The sequence below is a fragment of the Syngnathoides biaculeatus genome, chromosome 13 (genome assembly GCF_019802595.1).
Source record: "Syngnathoides biaculeatus isolate LvHL_M chromosome 13, ASM1980259v1, whole genome shotgun sequence".
In the NCBI taxonomy this organism is placed as follows: domain Eukaryota; kingdom Metazoa; phylum Chordata; class Actinopteri; order Syngnathiformes; family Syngnathidae; genus Syngnathoides; species Syngnathoides biaculeatus.
In genome coordinates, this window is record NC_084652.1 from 12,265,083 (window position 1) to 12,280,046 (window position 14,964).

The window sequence follows — 14,964 nt, forward strand, 5'->3', positions numbered from 1 at the left end:
ATGCTTTGCTGGGAGGCAAACCTTTCACCAAGGAATTTTATGCTGTTGCACTTAATGTGGAAAAAGCCAACAGAGTTGTTGCCTTTAAATCACATAATTAATGCATCAGCACACAAAAGGTAAGGACACTCAAAACGTTTCATCAGTAGATAACTTGATACATTTTGGATTTGATGACGAGTGAACTGGATAAGTCACATGCAATAAGAGGGAGATAAAAAAAATTACACAATCAACCTAAGGAACGATGGTGGCAAATTACTTACTTGTCAACTTCAACTGTCATGAGAAATGCACAACTAGGTTAAATATGAGTCCTTCAGACATATAGAAGAAATTTAGCAAGGTTTTCAGAGCTATAGTGGACAACTCTGGGTTTCAAAACTTGTTGAAGATGGTGCACCAGCAATGTAAGCGCCAATTGTATAGCCAATTAGGTAATCATTGATCTTAATGATGAAACAAAAGCTAATGTAAGGGCACAAGGGAGGAAATTCAAGTACCTGTAGCAATAAATGAGTGATTGTTTTTACTGATAAAAAAAAAAAACTTAAGATATGGTGGAACCAAGTAACACTGTAAATAAAATTGATGTGATGCATCATGATGCATCGTGATATAGAATGAGATCAGTCCATGCTGGCCTTAATTAATCACTGTACATTGTTGAGAGGACGGGCTGGTCTTCACCCTGTTTTTCCACAAGATTCATTGAGCAACATCTGACAAGTGAAGAGATGCCATCTAGTTTTCCAACCATTGCCCCGCTGCATGGTGCAGTGTAATGTTCTGTCACTAATGCCTCCAACCAGTCAAGTTTGCTAATGATGTTGAATCGCCACAGTGGGGCGTCTGCTGCTCACTCTGGGGATGGTGGAGTTGGTGGTGATGATGAGTGCATTTAAGCAGAAATAATTTTATGGTAATGACTGCTCGGGCACAGCACTACTATTAGGGAGGTTCCACTGGTCATAGAGAAGATGCTATCAAGGGTGAATTCTCACAGAGATCACTATCTTAACAACAACCCGAGGATGTACAGAATATGTAAAATCCGCCAAACTATCTCATACCTCCTCAGTCTTAGCTGTAAGTAAATCGCAAAATATCACATTTTTTGCTCCAACCAGGGAGATACACATAACTAACCAAGCTAAAATAAAACATGTATTACTTGGGTATTCCACGATCAGGATTTTTGGGGCCGATCATTGATCAGTGAGATTTTAGAAAATGATAACCGATCACAGGATGGGGTTTACTATATATATATATATATATATCTCCATTCATCCATTTTTTTGACAAGGGTCATGGGATATATATATATAAAAACACACACACACATACACACAGTATATATATATATATATATATATATATATATATATATATATATATATACATGCCTTGGCTTCATAAATTTTTCAACTCACTGCTCCAGTCAGATCATGCATTTTAATCGGTTAGGTCAAACTAACATTACATGACAAAAATAAGGGGTGCTCACACACTAATTGATTTACTTCACACACACCAAGACTTTAGCGCAAGATTTGCCTGCATGTTTACCTACAACCTTCAGGGTTAGCACTACATTAGTAGGCTACATAAGGTTTTCTCGTCTGCTTGCAAGCGGTATCGAACTAAAAGTACACAAGCATACATCAAGTAAGCCTTATACAAATACCCTCTTTCAAGCATTTTTTTCCCCATTTTGTTCCCAACCCTGAGGATCAGTGGATTAGCAACCGTACACTGCACAGCAACTGGACTCACATTTTCGGTCCCAGGAACTGGTTAGAATTTAGACGACGGAAATGTTTTTGATGTTTTAATTGTGAAGAAAATGCAAAAATAACAAGTCAGACCCTGTGGCAGAATCTGTTAATTGTAAAACTATTATTGTTTTTTAAAAAAATAACTTTAGGAAAGTTCCTTCAGAAACCTGGCTTGAATGATTAATAGGTGATGACGCTTCAGATGTTCTCCATTTTTTTTTTTCCCCCATCTATGCATCTCATTTTTTTGCCTCATGTGTTTCTCAAACTAGTTTGTCAATTCCCTCAAATCTTGCAGCCTTCAGGATGGCTTTACCCGTTTCAATTGATAGTTGTCTTCTTCGCGAGGTCCTCTCGTCTGGTTTCCGGCCACGACCATCCCTGCTTCCACTCTCACAACATTCTATTTTTATTCCTCTCTTATATGAGGAACTGTTTGGAAGGCTGGACGGTCAAAGAAAAACTCAGGCAGCTTTGAAACGTCAGTGGTGTGGTGGAAGAAAGCAATCTATATTCCAAAATGCTACCGCTCAAATTCGAGACTTTCATGCCAGGTGAATGGAAGGTACCTATTAACTTGAAGGCTGTTTAACTCTCATGAGGTATTTTTTTTCTTCAAATCCCCAATTCCCTTTCAAGCAAATTAAAGAAAGGAATATTGGGCTTTGAACTAGACTTCTTCAGTGTTTTCACCAATTAAATTGTTAAATAAAAAAAAAATCAGCAAGCTCTACTATTCAAAGACGCACATTACTACATACAGGAGGGTGTCTTTATATGAATGGAATATTTACGACTGAAAGTTAAAGGCAGAAAGCCCTACGCAGTTTTTATTTTGGTTTTTCTTATGTGGCATTCCTCCATAAATCTATCCATGTTTTATGGAGAAACATACATTTATTGTTCGGAGGTTACCGTTTCTAGCAAAATGGGTTGGGCTTCCTTTCATAAGCTCAGAATCTTTATTAGTTTTTAAAAGTGGCAATTACCCTTTAAAGGTCAACTAGCCAATCAGGAGACTTCCATTTACTGGCACTTTTAATGGCCTCGCTGTGACACATTAATATCCTGGGTATCCATGAAAAGCCTTTGAGATATAACTTAATGCCGTACATGCTGGAATGTTTTTGAATTGAGTGAATCCAGTTTTTGACTACATTACCATTCAGGATTATTTCCTAACAGAAAATGAATAAGAAGAACTGTTAAAAACTCAGTGAACCAGGAAAAATTCAGGTAGGTTGCAACCACTCCATCACCTTAACCAAAGAGTGTTCCCTCTGGCTGCTGTTCTAAGAGACTGTCGCTACAATCCTTGAAAGCATAACACAATCTTTCACCTCCTCTTGACCAGAGTTAAGGAAATGCACATCTACAGCACACAAGTGCCGACCAGTCGGTTAAACACATGTGGAACCCTCAAGAGTTATGCACACGGGAAGGCCATCACGCTTGAGCAAACATGGGAGGCACACAGTCATTCTAGTGCCAATCACTCGCTATTCCAGTCAAATGCTAGAAATGACAGCTCTGTAATCAGGAGGTAATGATCGGATCCCACTGAGGAGCGAAGAGGAAGGCATTTCAGAGTTGACGAGGGTTCACATGGCTCTTGAAGCAGATTGGGAGATGGGCAACCTCCTTTGTGAGCCTGTTGATGCCAGCTGCCAGCTGAATCCCACCCTGCGTCCTTTCGCCTCATCTCACACCACCTGGTCTATACCATTTCCCCACAGTGGGGTCTCTCTCTCTCCATTTTCCTCATCCTCCACCATGCGGAGGCTCTACAATTTGTACTTATGTATGATGAAGACCTGTCAATGCCGAACTCAAGAGGCTGATTGGAGTGAGAGCCCACGCTGAGCCCAGTCACCGACCAATATAGATATGCAAAGCTGCCATCTACAATTATTGGCAGGAAATATCAGATGTGGCAATCATAGAACATGAAGAGAGACGCTGCAGCTGCCTCGCCACATTCAGATGAAAAACTAACATTAACTGTAGGCTTCTTCAACGTAGTAGGTGGATGGATCTTGCTCGTTATCCAAAAACACTAAGTGTCGTACAAAATATTACCAAAACTAGTGTGTCAAGCTAGTGACAACAAGATTTCCTTCAATGAATTAAATGTGCTGATTAAATCAGGCCTTTGTCAAAATGGTACATCTAATTACACTATAAACCCATTAAGCTTCAACGTCCTATTCTCTGTCTTTGTAAGCAACTAATTAAAGGCCAATAACCAGCAAGTACGCTGAAAGTATAATATATTAATCATTGGTACCTTGATTTAACGGATTAATGGGGGGAGTACTTTAAATCCAGTTATTAAATTGAAGGACTTTTTTTCGTGACCTAAAGCATTGATTTTGTGCAAAAATGGTGCTAAAAACTCCCAGCACAGAAACTATTGTAATTACTGTGTGTTTTAAAAGTTTAACCAAACTTGCTGTTGCATGTAAGGTGTGATTTACCTTTGATGTATCATTACATGAGAGAAAGCTCCTCAGATAATTCTTTTCAAAATGGGTTTGAGAACCATACTAGACCCCCCTCCCCCTTTCAATATGATCTCACATCAAACTATTTCTTGTTTCTTTGTGTCCTTCTGCACGTTTTTTTACCCATCATAATAACTGTAATCATGTGAGTGAAATGCACTTAATTTACAGGTATCGTTGATGAACACAAATCATGGTTTGTGCACGTGATTGCACGTATCTGACATTGATTGTGGCTATACAGGAGGCGGGCAGGCTGGCTTATAGTGGTGCCCAAGGGGCAGGACAGTGCTGAGCGAGCAATACTTCACCTACACAAGACACGCACACAAACATCTTGGCACACACAAATACACACAACCTGACCATTAAGATTTACTCCAGTCATACAGGCCATTGATCCGAGTGAGAGGAGAGAGAAGCAGAGAAGAGGAAAATAAAACAACAGAGACAGACAGTCATTGACAAAGATTCCCCTTGAGGCAAACAACATAAATATGACATGACCAAGGAGAAAGTCACCTCCAGCTTTGTCTAACACTGTGTTTACCAACACAGCTTTTGTTCAGTTTGATCAAGATGTTTTGTCTTCAAATCTATTAATCACTATCATTTTCAATACATCAATTATGTGATGTCTTATATGTACCCACAATAACGCACAGGTTTAGAAACTCACAAAATGCACTGGTACAACTGCAAATGAGTCATTTAATGAACTTACAGTAAATCTGGAGACTTGAAGATGATCAGGCATGTACTATATATGATAGTGTTTGCAAGGGTTTTGGCTTTAACTCCATTTTTCCCCCCAGGCTTTCTAGTCATATTGACTCAGTGCTGCTTTCTTTTGATTCACCTTTTCAACAATGTTAATTTTGGAATTTATTGTGAAGCTGTGCCGTCTCAACAGGAGAAATACCGTGAGGACAAAATTACTATTTTTGGGGGGAAAAGGTCAAGCACAGCAGCAAGTCAATGGAGACAGTTAATCCAGCTCATTTTATCACACAATTTAGTTATCAAAATCCACCTTAACATGCAGTGGAAGCAAAGAGATGCTTGAAATGTGCCCTTTTTTGGGACATACAAATACCAAGTATGTTATTAGATTGTCAAATTTCAGAAATGATTAAAATTTGGGATGTCCTTTGGTATGAGTCAATATAAATAATAAAATAAAATGAACAGGAATACATGGGCAACTCCGAAAACTAATGGGGTCAAAAACTGAAAAACATAATTCAATCTCTCAGACCACATCTTAGATGTTAGCTAGGAAGTGATCCTTTGGTCACCAATGCAGGTTTGATGTCTCATTCCGTTCAACTCCTCATTTGACCCAGCAAAACTTATTCTAGAAAACTTTTCTCAATGCTACTTCAATGTCAGGGGATTGTTTCAATGTTCGAATGAGATGTTGCTAGAGGAATCTCTTTCAGAGAACACTTTCTAGTCAGGGAAACTGACACTATATGGTGCCAAAAAGTACATATTTGCATTTTCGGGCATAATACTCATTTCATAAAACCTCAGGGGGACCGGGTTGTAAAGTGAGTGTGAAGAGAGAGTGAAAAATTTCTTTTCCGCTTGTGGATTGCTTTAGCGAGCGCATGCACTGACAAAAAAAAAAAAAAAAAAAAAAAAAAAAAAACACTCACTGCAATAATAATTACATGGAACAGAAGTATTGATAGTTATTTATGGAACGAGGCTACCATTAAAAAGTCACATTGATTGGCTGTAGATGCATAAAGTCTAAATGGTGTATTAAATCATTTTTGGCTTTATATCCTTTTTCCAATCCATAAAGGAACATAATTCACAAAAGGGGTGTGAAGCGATAGTGCCTGATTACAAAGTTCTGCGTTCTTAATCAATGTCAGCTTGACCCTCTGTTGACTCATTCTCAGCTGTGGACATTTATAGGGATCATCTGGAATCTAAATGTTTACTGGCACTATTATATGTATTCTTCAAGTATGTTTTCAACGGGGAGGCTCATAAGAGGGTCTAGTTAAGCATGCTTCGGAAATGTAACTTTGTAAATGAATGCAATGACTTAATAGACCCCTGTAGATGGTGGCATTATATCACCGTGGATGAGAACTCAGCACAGCTTTTGAATATAAAACAAAGATTAGACGGTGAATCTTAGCTTGGCAGGTCTATTATAAGAGGGAGAAATGCCACATTGGAATTCAAATGGCTTTTTGGCACCTGACACTTGACGAGATTATGGATATGTTTAATTTAAACAGAGTACTAACTGTGTGGAGTAACTATTAAAAAAGATTATCCAGCTGCTGCAGTTAGAGGAAAGTCACAATAATTCATTTTAGTCACCTTTCAGGGCACTCAAGTTCACGATACAAACAGTTAAAAGATATCATGCAATACACTAAAAATGACAACATACAAACTTAAATGTAAAAAAAATATGGGCATTGTTAAAGTAAACAGCCGCTGACGTTCTACTCAAGCCATGTAGTGAGTCTCCATCGCTCATGAAGCGAGAACCTCGTTCTACTGCTGATTACTAAAGAAAGGAAAAAGAGTCATAAACAAACAGTTTCTGCTTTCTTTTGAAAGGTTCAGTGCTTAAATTGTCAAAGAACACAATATTCTGTGGGTTTTGAAAGATGAGTCAAAGTGCTCTAAAAAGGCGGGCAATATGGGGAATTCTCCTTTGAAAATAACCAGGTTTAATGAAGAAATAAACACCTTAACGTACAATAAATAAAATTTAAAAAAAAAAAAGATCATTCACATCACTCTTCTCATCATTTCTAATTCCAATGCTGGCAAATTCACTGCAAGTCTGTGGTGGAGGAAAAGGCTCAACAAGTGTCGCTTTGTTGCGTTTGTCTGTTCCCCAGAAAGGCTTAACAAGCGAGCCAGATCCTCTCCAATTGTTCTCACCAAACGCCACCCAGCATGATGAACTTCAAAGCACTTAGCAAGTGACAGTTATGCACGCTACAGTGCGGGAGTACAAAACACAGATCCTCTCAGGAAACTGGTCGCATGTTAGAACGCACAGTGAATAAAAGGAGCCCAGGCGGTGTGTGACGTTTCAACAAATGTATCAATAGTGTATGTTGCCTACGCTCTTGAAGCACATCCAAAATAAATAAAAACATTCTTCTCACAAAGGGAAATTACAAGAGAGAATGAAGCTGTGTTAATTAGATAAATTGAAGTTCTGAGGTTGTTGGTGATAATTTTTTGGACACGTACACAATCTAATATAGGAAATTGAAAGCAAGTAAATAAGGTGAAATGACGCAACGATGAGGGAATATCAAGGACGCGAGGTGCCGGTGAACCTAGCGAGAGACAAATGCACCAACAATGGATGCAGATGAGATGCAAAGCAGCATGACATCAGCGGAGTGAACGCAGCCCCATGATGACAAACACTACATTTCGTCATCTTTGCCAGGTACTCAATCAAACTTAATGGCATCAAATAGCCGCCATATTGAGAGGGCTTAAAAGCAAATGATCATTTTAAGTCTTGGTCATTATCAAACGGAATTGTTTGAATGTTTTCTTATCACAGTTGACCTTACAACTCATTATGTGCTCATGATAATGTCTTCCAGTTTCTAGTGGTGTGCAAAAATATCGTACAGCCTTCTAATTTTATTCCACAAACAGATTCCATGCTTGATATCGTTACATGACTAGTGTGAGGTAATATGTCAGAAGCTCAAGTAACACAAGAAAATGGAATAAAGATAAAAATATTTCAATGTACTACAAGACGACCGACTTTTACTGGGCACTGTTCAGTACATTCCGTTTTGCCAAAAAGACCTGATGTAAAATATTATATACAACAGGCGCAAAACGTCAGTGATTACCCACACATTTCTGAACATGTGAAAATAATTTTCTTCAAAAGGCCTACATTTTACACGTTATAAAGCATTAATTCACAACTAGCGTCATATTAGAGATCATGAGGTAAGAAAAAAAATCTCAATTTGTCCCAGAAATATTGTTTCTTAAAAAATATATCCTTGTTCACCTACAGTGAAAGGCAGAACCATTTTAAGTGCCCTTCCATTAGACAGCTGTAGGTCCGATAATCCATCTGTTACCATTCTTACAACACGATGGCTTCCTCTGAGCATATCTCATAATTTTTGTTCAATCAAACACACTCAGACTTCACACTTTAGTACTTTTGTGAGTAAATTAAGATGAGTTCCTTATTTCAGTATTCATCCTTTTTGTTTCTTTGGTGGTGTTTTTATATTATGCAAAATGGCTACCTTGGTTCAATAACAGTAGAGAAACACTTGTAAAGAGTTGAAACTGCCCTTTTAATAGAAAAAAATAATTATAAAGTTTATAAATCTAAATATGTTTCAGTGCATTCTTTAGGTTAACCCATGTTGCCCTTTTTTTTTTTTTTTTATTCTGTATGGGACCAAACCAGGAAAACTGGAATAGAGTTGCGCTCAAAGTTGGAATTTCTACTTGAAATCTCATGGCAAATCACACAAAATGAGTTGGTGACCACTAGATTAACATTTATTGTATTTCTCTGGACTCATTTGTTCCATGAAATATCACAATTCAACACAGAGTACTCCATAAGCACCGAGCGTGACATTTCTGACTTTCCAGAAAATTCGACTCTGACGATAGATGAGGCAAGACAGACAGAAAGACATCTCATTTTAAAGACAAAGAGAGAGATGCTGCAACATTAAATCAGAACTAAGGTCACATTGTTTGCTGGGGAGGGGGGATATATATATATATATTTTATTTTTTTTAGGAACTGTCACTTATATGGAAGATAGATAATGTTGATTTTGTTGTGAGTGATGTTGAGTGAGTGAGTGATGAGAGAGTGATGAGTGAGTGATGAGTGAGTGAGTGAGTGAGTGAGTAGTGAGAGAGTGAGTGAGTGATTGAGTGAGTGAGTGAGTGAGTGAGTGAGTGAGTGAGTGAGATGAGATCTATGATAGTGAGAGATGTAATTGATGAGGAGTGAGTGAGTGAGTGATTGTGTGAGTATTGAGTGAGTGATGAGTGAGTGAGTTAGTGAGGGAGAGGGATGGATGATATATGGAGTGAGTGAGTGAATATAGGATATGATGAGAGTGAGTGAGTGAGTTGATTTTTTTTGATTTTTGGGAGTGAGTGATTTTAGTGATTGAGTATGAGTGAGATGGATGATGAGTAGTGACGAGTGAGTGAGTAGTGAGTGAGTGAGTGAGTGAGTGAGTGAGTGTGAGTGAGTGAGTGAGTGGTGAGTGAGTGAGTGAGTGAGTGATTGAGTGAGTGTGTGTGAGTGAGTGAGTGTGTGTGTGTGAGTGAGTGAGTGTGAGTGAGTGAGTAGTGAGTGAGTGTGAGTGATGTGAGTGAGTGAGTGAGTGAGTGAGTGAGTGTGAGTGAGTGAGTGGTGTGAGTGAGTGAGTGAGTGAGTGAGTGAGTATGCCAGACATTTTGATGTCAAACCAAGAACTGTGTGTGTTCATCCCTTCATGAAAAATACTGATAATAAAATGCCTCTGAAAATAACTGTCATGCATTTTAGTCTTTATGCTTGAAGGACACTTTTTTTTTTTTTTCTCCCAAGGTACTATACTACTATGTATGAGCAGCCTGGCGGTGTGGAGCCTCACACAGCTGATTTTAAGCAAAAAGTATATTACACTCATGACTGTCTGCAATTATAACTAAAGCATTGATCTGTCGGGTAAGCATGTGTGTTGGGCAAATGTACCATTACATTTATTATTGGCTTAAAATTATGTCTTATAGCTGTGCAAGTGGTATTCAAGACTGAAGCTTTGACACTGACTGTACAAAGTACAGTGTATAACACTGATAGCTTTCATCATGTACTTCAAAACCATAATACACAATCATATTCACAAATATTGAGACTTTCACAATGCACAATATACATTGCATGGAACGCCATAAGTCCTTGCCACTTAACCCTGTGTCCCTGAAATTGCATAATGAGCCAAGCTAAATTCAACTTCCTGTCTCTCCCAAACCTCAGAGACGTGTTATTTGATGAGTCACTAATGGACAATCACGGGAACCTGTTAAGTGACATCCTAGACTGGATAATGCAATTTGCCCCAGGGCACTACATCACGTTACGTAACATTTTGTTGCCTGCTTGTGAGCTATATTGGAAGTACGATCACATACATCAAGCATAAGCCCGTTTACGTCCTCCTCCTTTCATGTTCTTCGCTTACCACTACGTCACGCATAATGACGTGAATTCCAAAATGGGTTTGAACTGAAGCCCTATTTTTCCAGAACCTAAGCGTTTATCAATTTTAAGGCCTCCAAGAGCCCAGCTTGCATTATATTAAGAGGCAAAACACACACGCAGGCACAAATAAACAATTTTAATTAGCTCACATTAGCATTGCTGAATTAAACCACTTTAGTTATTGATTGAGGGATCATTAAGGAACCAAATATATGAACTTGGAGATAAAGAGCACTTGGGGGAAATGAAGAGAGGATTCAAGGTGAGGGCTTGAACATTTTTCACGCATGTGTACACACTTATTTCTTGGGCAAACAAAGGAGAAATGAGCCATTTGAACAGAAGCATGGCAACAATGTGTGGTGATTGACAGCAGGGGTAGGGGGCTAGTGGGAGGATTCTGTCAGCGACTGATAACAGCTGTCTGCTTCACACAGGACACACTCAGTGAGAGAGAGCAAGAGAGAGCAAGAGAGAGAGTGAGAGAGAGAACCTAAATGAGACTGACACATTTTAAATGGGAGGAATAAGAGACCCTTGGACAGACTTTAAAAAAGAAAGTAGCAGACTCTTAAGATAGCAAAGGGAGCCATATGAATGGCATCATGTACATCTGATCTTAATACTGCACAAGCCTCGATGTGACACGCCAGACAGTTGTGAAGAACTCCACAGAGCGACCGTGGAGGATAATGAACGTCAAGTCAATAATGAATTATGGATCATCTTCTAATGGCTGATTTACCTTAGTCATTACTAGTATGCTAATGTGATTGGGAAAGACGGGATTATCAGTCTTATTGAAGGGGAGACGGGGCCCAGAGGGCAAGCCAATCACCCCCAACTAAAACACCGCTGTGTATTTTACACAAGAGAAAATATGGGACAGTGAAAATGTGAGATTCAAATGTTTTGTAATGGCTGATATTATGAATTCCTTGCATCAACGGTGTTAAAGTGGTCAGACAAATGCCAAAAGTTGACGTTAAGAAGGCACAGCAAAGGTTTTACATGTATCTCGACCAGGTTGGTTGAAAGTGGGGAAAACATTTGATTTTAGTATCTCTAACCATACAAATGTAAGCTATTCAAAGTAAAACATAGAATAGCCACACATGCTTTACTTGTATCACGTCTCCTCGTTTTCCTTTTAAGTAAAGGACTTTCCGCATTCACTACTTTACACCCAAACCAGAAGAAAAAGCACCAGGTGATTTCCTATTCAGTTGCTAAGTTACCAATGCCAAATATGGAGGCGTCTGCAACAGGGCGCCGCTGTCCTTGCGCCATCCTGCGTCCTACCCTGCGGTGAAAGCCACAAAACCCAAGCAAAGGATGAACTCACCGTTTCCTTAATGAGGAAAAGTGCTAGATAAATGTATGGAAATCCGTGATAACTTCCCTAAAGCAACAAAATCCTAATTTAAACACTGATATTTAAAATGTCAATTATTTTGTTTCCTTTCTGCAACAGAGATTAGAAAATGTATGTCCTAACCCTATTTCAACAGTAATCGACACAGCCCTACATCTCCCAACTGATGTAATATACAGGAGTGCATGTAAACACCCTCTCTGGCATTCATCACGGCGAATGGTCAAGGTGGAGACATCTCGTGCAATCCATCTCTCATCTTATTGGCACTGAAAGACTTTGCCTTTGTCCTAAGGCCACAGATTTATGAGTGGCTAAAGGCGCGTGTAGGTGCTTATGTATGCATTTCAATGAGCGCGGATGCATACATTAGCAGCATATGCACGCCCGGCAGCGACAGGGATCAGGCTGATGTGCTTATTGACACCTCGACTCCCGCTCACTTGTGGCATAGCCTCCCTCGTGTCGATCTCGCCGCCGCACCCGGCTAGCCCCCAATCCATCACATTTCTTTAAAAGCCTGTTAGGAAAGCCAATATCATTCATTAGCACAAAAAGATTAGCTTTTCAGCAGGGTGTGTTCAGGAGTGTGCAAGAGACAAATAATCAAAGAAGCCTGTTCCAGATCGCCGCTTAGTTAACCTCAGAAGTAAGAGCATGTTTGAATCTGGGAAAATTTATTCACTTTAAACACTGACACCCCGGGGAAAAATGGCAATACAAACACGTTAATCCTGAAAAAACAAGAAAAAAAGTATAATTAATTAATTTATGGATCACCACTTGGGCCACCTTAAAGGATCCATACCATGGAAAACTGACTTTTCAACATGTTTTAATGTTACAAATAGTTGGGTCTCTGGAGGGATTGCTGTTTGGAAAGTAAACAGCAAAGCAAAGCTTTTGTCATCTGCTTATTTCTGAAAAGGTTTGTGAGCGCGTCACACTGCGGTTCCACCCCATTGTTAAGAACACGGTGCATACACTTAAAAAATAAAAGGCGGACTTGAAACAGGAAGTCAAGTTCGAGCTTGCACATATCAACCATTTGACAAAACAGTCGTAAATAACAATTTTAACAATGCTACAGTATATATAACTTTCAGCTGAAACCTTGATTAATGAATAAACATGAAGTCAGTTGAATTAGTTCCAAACACACTTTTATTTCATTTGGTTTGATATTGATACTGGCGATACAGACGCTTCTTTAAGTCTATGATAAGGGCTGCTAAGAAAAGGGATGTTCATAATTTGAACGACCTTTATTTAAACCATGCAAACGTTTTTGACCCAGCCCTCTAAAAGAATTGCAATCCAGAATCATTTGGAACCGGAATCAAAATAAGGAAGCAGAATCGGGACCAGAACTGCTAAAATTAAAATGAAGCACATCCCTATTAGATATAATTCATCTATTTTGTGTGCCACAAACATGATATTAAAAATGACCGGTAACTGTCGCAAAATAAATTTGAAAAAATACAACTGGAGTGGAAACAAAGCCACATTTTAACCTACTGTGCCGTTGGTAAACTAATCAAATTATCGCAACCATTATTTATTTATTTAAATCCCACCACTCCTAATTATTCACTTAGCTGCCTGGCTACATTCATGAGCAAAGGTAAAAATGACAAACCACTTTCCATATACTCAAATGACTAGTGATTCATTGCCACTGGCAGTCAGCAGCTAAATGAACACATCACGTTTAAGTGTGATTAAAATGACTGCTTTGAATCAGCATACAGCAACATCATTTACAACACGAGGCATTGAGAAGATTGAATTTAACTACGTCACTGATCTGAAACTTTAGTAGTTACTGAAGCAAAGTAGTTCATATTTTATGTATTTATGGCCTGTAGTTAGCTCATAGTAATGGCAGTTTGTTAAGTAAACACAAAACTTCTCACGTCATTTTTATCCACCAAACACACAAGCATCATCGGTGCAGAAAACCTTAAATTTAACTTTCTAATTGTGAAGTCAAATGAAAACCCCTTTAGTTTTCTGCTGTTTTGTTATTTTCTATGATTGTTCGCGACATGCGGATGGTGGTCTGCCTTTGATTGACTCTTTGTGAGTCTGTTTGTTAGATAATTATGACAAAAAGTATGTTATCGTGCATATTTGTGACATTTTTCCAAATATCCAAAATATCAATTTCAAAACCATTCACAGGTGTTAGCCGGCTTCAATCACTCACCATTTGTTTGTTCACGTGCAGTCAGAATGGTTGTGGCTGGTAGATGGCTTGATGAGTTGATGATTCAAGAGAGAATAGAGTCCAAAATAGTGCAAGAAACGTTAAAATAACACGCTGAAAACCGTTTTCTTGCCAGGAGGCCTGCTTCCATCCCATGTCTATCGTTTGGCCTCAGACACACCTGGCTTGAGGCAGCCATGTTGGAGTTGCCATACCTGGCCACTAGGTGCCATTCCAAAAAAATAAATAAATAATTGAAATAAACTATAATAAACACTACATCCTGCAATATAGACATCAACAGTATTTTTGACCTTTCTATTAGTATCATGACACTATATACATTACAGTGATTCAACAAAAAATAAACAAGTAAAACATAATCTAAAGAACTTACATATCAGTATTGAGCTGAAAGTTAAAATCCCCAGTCATAGTTGAAATTCCATAAAATATCCAAAAAATGAGTGAATTAATTCCTGTGGCCTGTAGAGGTGATGAATGATGCAACTTCCTATGGGCCATGTGACTTGTGGAATATTCAAAAATTTTCAGGCAGCATCATGTGTTATGGTAACAAGTGGCGATATAAACAGTTTTTGTTTGTTTGTTTGCTTGTTTTTGTTTGTTTTTGGTTTATTTGAAAATTTACATTTCAGGGTAAAGTAAAAATTTAGGCAGGGTCAGCCAGAAAATGAGTCACTGATGGTGTAGTAGTACACACGCCTCCCTTTGGTTCAGGCAGCCTGGGATCAATTCTTGCTCAGTGATGGTGTTGATATCTGCCCTGTGGTTGACTGGTGACCAGTTCCGGGTCTAGTCTGCCTTTTGCC

General features: G+C 38.7%; 1 long non-coding RNA gene across 1 annotated transcript in view; it reads right to left on the reverse strand.

Annotated features, from left to right (window-relative positions):
• Nucleotides 1–14,345, reverse strand: part of LOC133511291 (uncharacterized) — a 165,961-nt gene extending 151,616 nt beyond the window's left edge. Inside the window, exon 1 of the long non-coding RNA XR_009797856.1 lies at nt 14,132–14,345. This is a non-coding gene — a long non-coding RNA (uncharacterized LOC133511291). The remainder of the gene's footprint in view (nt 1–14,131) is intronic.
• Nucleotides 14,346–14,964: the final 619 nt, after the last annotated feature.